The sequence below is a fragment of the Meleagris gallopavo genome, chromosome 4 (genome assembly GCF_000146605.3).
Source record: "Meleagris gallopavo isolate NT-WF06-2002-E0010 breed Aviagen turkey brand Nicholas breeding stock chromosome 4, Turkey_5.1, whole genome shotgun sequence".
Taxonomy (NCBI): Eukaryota; Metazoa; Chordata; class Aves; order Galliformes; family Phasianidae; genus Meleagris; species Meleagris gallopavo.
The window spans coordinates 60,354,875-60,361,578 of NC_015014.2; the positions used below are offsets into that span (position 1 = coordinate 60,354,875).

Here is a 6,704-nt window from a genome sequence, read left to right on the forward strand (position 1 = left end):
CCCTGGAGGTGCTCAAGGCCAGGTTGGATGGGCCCTGGGCAGCCTGAGATGCTGTGGTAGCAACCAACCCATAGCAGGGGTTTTAAGCTTTAGGGTCTCTCCAAACTTCAGCCATTTAATGAACTGTTAGCAAGCAGAAGATCTCCTTGCAGATGCTGCTCAGCAGGCCTGGCCCCTTCAGCCCTGCTCCTGCAGCTGCTGCACACACACTTATTGTCAGAAGCACATGTACCTGCACGTCCCATTGTAATTACACTCCTGTGAACGTTTTTGCTGGACCCAAGGACTTAATCCCACAAACCTCGCTGATCACATCGCTGTGTGTAAATTTATGCTTGCAGGATTAAACCCTGCCTTCAGCTATGAAGCAAATAATTGTAAGCAGAAAATGTGCAGGGGTGGGGAAGAAGGGCAAGGTTAAAATGCTCATGCAAGGCAAGAGATCTTTCACTGGTAGGTATGAATTTCTGTCACTAGGACCTATTGCTGGGAAGCTGCTGTCCCAGGCTCCTGGTTACATAGCAAATGATTATTTACTGTGTGACACAGAGAAGGAAACGAGACCTGATTTTAATTCCAGCTGCCTAAGCGTGCATGCGCCAGAAGCACTGTGCAGCCTATTGTTTGTAAGTAAAACATGCTGAAGTCACCTGGCTACTAGGAGAGGCCTCATCCATACCCCAGTGATTCTGATGGTGAGTCTCACCAGGTGTAAATAAAGAAAAACACTGTTTTACCTGCTGAAGGCACTACCTGCTGTTATAACTGATCGCAATCCCAAGGCACTGAACTGAGAATCTAGACCAGACCATTTTTCCCTTTTACTTTCCTTTCTAACAGTAAGGAGACAAATAAGGATTTCCAAGAAGTAGTATGGGACCTGGCATACAGCCCTCTCTGCTCAGCAGAAGTTCATCCCTTGCCTTCAGTAAATTTTAGGGCAGTCAAAAGGCTCAGTATTGGCACTGCAGATGTACGGAGCAGTGCTGCGCTGTTGCAACTGTGGTAGTCAAAGTCTACATCTAAAGCAAAGCTGGAATTGTCCTCATCCACCTTACCTGAACGTTCAGAGGCTAAGAGTGCCTTGACTATGATGTTTAACACTTACATTTGAACAAGTAAATTGTCGACATTTGGGATGCTTTGGCAGAAGCCCCAATGCTTTGGCACATTTCCTGAAGCTCGTGCCTCTTCTTGTTTTCATTGATGTCCATCTTAATTATTTTATATATATGGTTCCTTGCTGCATGAAAGGGTTCAGAATATGTGAGAACAAGGCTTTGTTGTCTGTTATTACTCATGTAATTAGGCAGCACTGCTAACTTCATGTAAAAGAATATGAAAATAATTGGGTTGCTTTCGGCCAACCTCATTGCAAAAATCAGCAGACCCAGAATTCAGATTAATACATGCTTTTCTGGGGTTGCTGTAGTCTTGATCTGCATTTAACCTAGTTAATGGCATAGTCAAGGTCTCAGAGTCTTTCTGTCCCTTTGCTGTTATATATCAATATCTTAAGTCATGAATTATGGCAATGTCATTAGTAATATCTGGGAAAGCATTCTCATAGTTAAAGCTAAACTAGCCCACATACTTTAACAATCTGCAGCAAAAATGTTTGTCACCACTTCTGTTAACAGTGGAGCAAGGAAGTCTCAAACAGAAATGGCTCTACAGGACTAAAGAAAGAAATTTAAGTCTTCCTGTTTTATTACCTCAACAAACTATTTTTTACTCCTGTCTCTGTTTCCCCTTCTGCACAGCAAAATATATCTCTTTTTTGAAAATGCTCATGTAAATAAAGGAGAGGAAAGCCTTTTGTGTGGCCTTCACTGAATTTGCAAGTTGTGTGGCCAATATAGCTCAACTTCAATGAGATTTGTAAACCTCTGTGTGCATAAGAAAACAATAACTCATATTTTCTCTTCATTGACTGTTTTTCTTGACACAGTAGCATATGTATGAAGGAAGAAATGCATTGACAAAAAAGTTAAGACCGACCTTGAAGAAGGAAGGAAACTTTTCCTGGGTAGATTTATTCCATCTGTAATTAAAACACCTTAATGAAAACATGGCATACTCCAAAATCTTCGAATCACAGCTCTGCCTAGTGCTCAGATCTCTTCTCTTTGCTTTGGTCAGTGTTCTGCTCTGAGCTGTATGTTATGCAGTGTTTTGAAGAAACGTGATTTTTATTTTATGATATTGGTGCTGATTTGGCTCCAGATGTTATCCAGGAAGTTTAACCTCCTACTGTCTGTGCAATGTCCCCTTTTGTTCTTGATGACTTTAGATAAATATTGCTTTATTCTGAAAATGACAAAGAACTTAGGTATTGCTTGAGTGTTCAGTGGTTAGTGAGTGATTCAAACTGCTGCCTGTTTGTAGGTACTACTGCACTGTGCACTGACTACTCTTGACAACACACACTGTTTGTGTGTGAAAATCTTGCACCTCTCAACAATAAGGTCTTAAGCAAAGTAGTGAGACTACACCAACTTTGTGCTGGGTGTTTCAGCAAACTGACTGTTGCTTTCCATCACATCCGCAGCTCTTTGCAGGTCTGGATGCCTGCACCCTTTAGTTTAATTTTTGTTTTTCTCCATCTCCCTCAGCAGTGCAGCTTCAGAAAAATAAAATAAAAACAAAGCCTGCAAAAAAATAAATACAATTGCTTTGGACATCTCCTAAAAAATGCATATGATATGTTCTTACATTAAGAAAATTCAGTGCTGTGAGACTGAGGTACGGGCTGGGTAAAATATTTCCTTCCCACCTTTTTCCATCTCTGCAGTTTTGAAGGAATCACTGGACTCTGTACAAAAAAGGGATAAGACTATTACCTTGCTTTCATCAACAGAAGTAGTGAAAGGAAGCTACAATCTTCATTTGGACAAGACCTTGGGAGCAAGGTGTTGAGTAGGAGGCAAAGGCCAAGTAGCACCTTGTAGATCAAAGATGCCATGTGGAAGAGTGGGTGAGGTAGATGGGATTAGAAGGCAAAACAATCTCATCCACAACTTAAAAGGACAAAAGTATGAGGTGCACAGGCCATCTGGAAAAAGATTTAAGTTGCATACGTTGTTAATTGGCTACATCAGAAGGATGGTTCAGAGAAGTGTTGGCTCACAGGCACTGTGTCTGCTGCCTGCCTTCTCATAGCACGGAAGAAGCTTTGGGCAGAAATGATGTGCAGGTCTGGAAACACACAGGTTTGGTGTGTGGTTTGTCTTGCACAAAAATTTGTATATGTTCTCTTAAATCATGAAGCTTGGCAGTGTTTGAGCATGTAGATGCATGCTCCAAAGTTCTTACTGGTATTAAGCAAATAACACTGAAGCATAGAGAATGGAAGAAAATTAAAAGGAAAATGTCTAGCAGGTTGTTATACAAACATCTACCAAGGGCAACCATGTTATTTAAGTGTCTAGATCACACTGCATTGCATTTGCTTATGAAACCTCTCTGTTGGACCCATGTGGTTGGGCTGGACAGGCCCTGTCCTTGGGAGTGGTGGGTTTACAGATACTGGAGTAGATGGTTATTGTCAGAGTGAGCAGGTGTATCCCAGAGGACTGAAAGCAGGCCAAGGTCTTCAGCATTTTGGTGGTGATTTGTGGAAAGTGCAGACACTTGGGAGGGGCCGCATATTAATGGTGAACAATTAAATGGCTACCTTGGATCTCAGAAAATGTTGTTCCGCACTTCACGTGAATCTACTTAACTGATGTGCTGACAGTAGAGGAGTGGCTTTGTGGGACCTGTTCTGGGGGCAAGGATCATGCTTCTTTTTGACATCACTTTTGAGTAGACAATGAGTATCACTAACACTTCTAAGAGGTGACTAGTGAAAAATAAGGAGACACAAAGCTTGGAGGTGGGGCTCTTGCGGAGCTTTCTCTAGAGAAACCCAGATACCAAATACAGTATAGGGAACCAAACCTGGTACAGGGAACTCCCTGTGTCAAGAAGACACCTTACAGCAGTGGGAGGTTTGTGCCCTGAGAAGGACGCTGGACATTGAGGCCAATCTCTGCTTAATTGGAGGACATTTTCACATGTTTCATTCTCTCTTCAGAGTCTCAGATCTGAACTTTCCCAAATCCACGTCAGTTCCCAGAGCCATGTCAGCTCTTCCTGTGGAAAAAGCATGGGACACACTGACTTTTGTCTGCAAGTGGAGGACTTGGAGCGGATCCAGTGCAGGCAGAAAGGTGACTGCCCTGGGAAACTCTGCCAACAGTTATGGAGGCATTCCTGCTGCCATTGGCACCAACAGGGCTTCTTGTTTTATTCTTGGCAAGTAGCAGTGGTGCTGATGTCCTGGGTGAGTGGGTGCAATGGGGAGCTGTGCACAGTGGGGTGCTGGATTGAGTTCTCCATTAGGGAAAGCCTCTGTTCCCATTCTAGCACAGTCACTGCTCCAGAGCATCAGAAGAAAATACCTCTCTCAATCTTGTAATGCGCTGCCCGAGCAAATGTAAAATATTTAATCTGGCATTGCCAAAGGGGTGCTTTATGACTTATGCCAAATTACATTATATAAACATAATTAAAGGGTTAGCTTTGTTTGAATCTGTCATTCTAAGCAATAAAGATGTCAGATAATTTAGTGTTACATTTTGATACTCACCTTATTAAGCTAGTAAGTGTTTTTGTGTGTGCATGTATGTATGCGCAAGCAGTGTTCTCTGGGTTAGGTTCATTTTAAAGATGACTGAGTCTGAAGATGTTGCTGATGGAGCCGGGGAACATTGTTTGCTGAAAAACTGGCTTCCAGTATTTGCTCTTGAGCCTGGGCACCTATGGTTCCCAAAACTGGAGGCTGGGAGGAGCAGGTACCCTGGTGCCCCTATAGTAGCAGGAGAGGGCAGGTGCTGGTGAAATTGCTGGGGTTGAGCTGGGAATGTGCTAGGGAACTCATTGCGTCTATGGTGGGACATGACTCTGCAGACCAAAAATGTCTAAGATAAAAAGATTTAAAAAAGATAAAGAATTTTAAGATTTAACAAGTTGATGCTTCTCTCTGCCCTGGATACCTTTCGTGTCTGGAATTTAACTTTTTCACCTGTTAATGGATAGCATTCACTTATCCAGTGTGCTTCACTGAAAGTCTACTACTTCAGCCAAATCTTGTCCTGGTTGTTCAGTTGTGGAATTTGAGGTGGCTAACTGGGTTGTTGAAGACACAGGAGGATTTGGCCAGTTACTGCTCATGCTATGGGTACCAGCCCTAAGCAGCCTCACTATGGCATGGGATAAACCAAAGCATTTGCTGGAGCCCAGAGCACATTCAACTCTTTGCAGCCGGGGAGGTTTCAGCGATGTTAGGTGCTGTGTGTGCCACTAAGCTGGCCCTGGTGTGGTTTGATATGATGGGTAGTACTGGCTTCTGGAGCAAAAAAACGCCCTCCCTCTCCCAGCTACTCTATTTTGAGACCTGTGTTACAACTGCTATGTCAATGGAAAAACAAACCCAATTCCTGTCAAGTGCTAGGACAAATATTTTTAAGGTTATTTTAAGGTTTGTAAAAAAAAAATTAAACTAGAGAGTAAAATGTTTTTTGCATGATTTAGCTGTCCCAATTCTACAGAATTGAACACACAGACTCCTTCTGGGATATAAAAATGAAAGGTGTCTCTGAGCCTAAGACTTGCATTATTTGTATCTGAGACCATTTATGAATTCATAGGTGCAATTACCCTTTGAAATCTGTTGTCAAGATAGGCTTTGTTTGAAGTTGGCTTTCCTTTTGGCTGCTATTAAGTAAACCGATCGAGCTATAACATGCTGTTTGTTCACCTTTCCAGAACAGCGGGTACACACAGAGCTGAGTTTGTCATTCGTTCATCATTCAAATAGCATAAAGCCTCCTATTTAATATTGAGGAGTTGCTGCTGGATGTCTGAACAGCTCAGGCATACTAGAGAATTAAAGAAAAAAAAAAAACACCATTCAATTAAAGAGCAGGGCAAAAATAGATTCAGGGTTTTCTGTTTCAAATTAAACTCTTAAAAGCCACTTTCATGAATTTCTTCCATTTGAGTTTTGGATCCAGTCCTAAATGCTGGGTCTCAACACCTGAATTACTCCACAGTAATGTTGGTGATAGGCTGATTCCAAATGGCAGATCTGATCACACTGAAGCTTTGAGTCTCCTGCCTAGGTTCGGCAGAGCCCCATGGCCCATGTGGGTCCAAAGAAGACCTCCATCTGCCTCCCCACATCCTGTCCACCTCCAAACAACCCACCCAGTGCCCATCTGTATAAATATAATCAAGTATCTGAGGCGAGAAAAAGAAAAATATCTCATCTTTGCCTACCTTGCTTAAGTTCCATCACAAGTATGTGGAATTTGTCTATCGTGACCATGCAGTACATTTGCTGTAGGATTTGTGCTAGCTGTGGGGGCTGGTAAGGGTTAAGCCTTTTACAAGTTCAGTTAATAAATTAAACTTGGTGGCAGACCTGCAATGTTTCCCAATCATTCCCTGAGTATCACAACAAACCTTCCTCATCTTGGGAATGGTATCTAGGGAGGTATCTGGCTTTCTAATCTGGGTTTGGTTTGGGCTCATCTCTACCCAAAATATTGTTTTAACCACTCTTTGTATTTCATTTCCATACTTTCCCTTCAGTATGCTTTGAGAAAAGATTCTGCCAAAGACAGAAATGCTTTGAGCCCTGGAAAACTTTTTTTTTT

At 42.3% G+C, this 6,704-nt stretch overlaps 1 protein-coding gene across 1 annotated transcript in view; it reads left to right on the forward strand.

Annotated features, from left to right (window-relative positions):
- LETM1 (leucine zipper and EF-hand containing transmembrane protein 1) overlaps window positions 1–6,704 on the forward strand; it is a 35,427-nt gene that overhangs the window by 706 nt on the left and 28,017 nt on the right. The gene's annotated exons all lie outside the window — the stretch shown is intronic.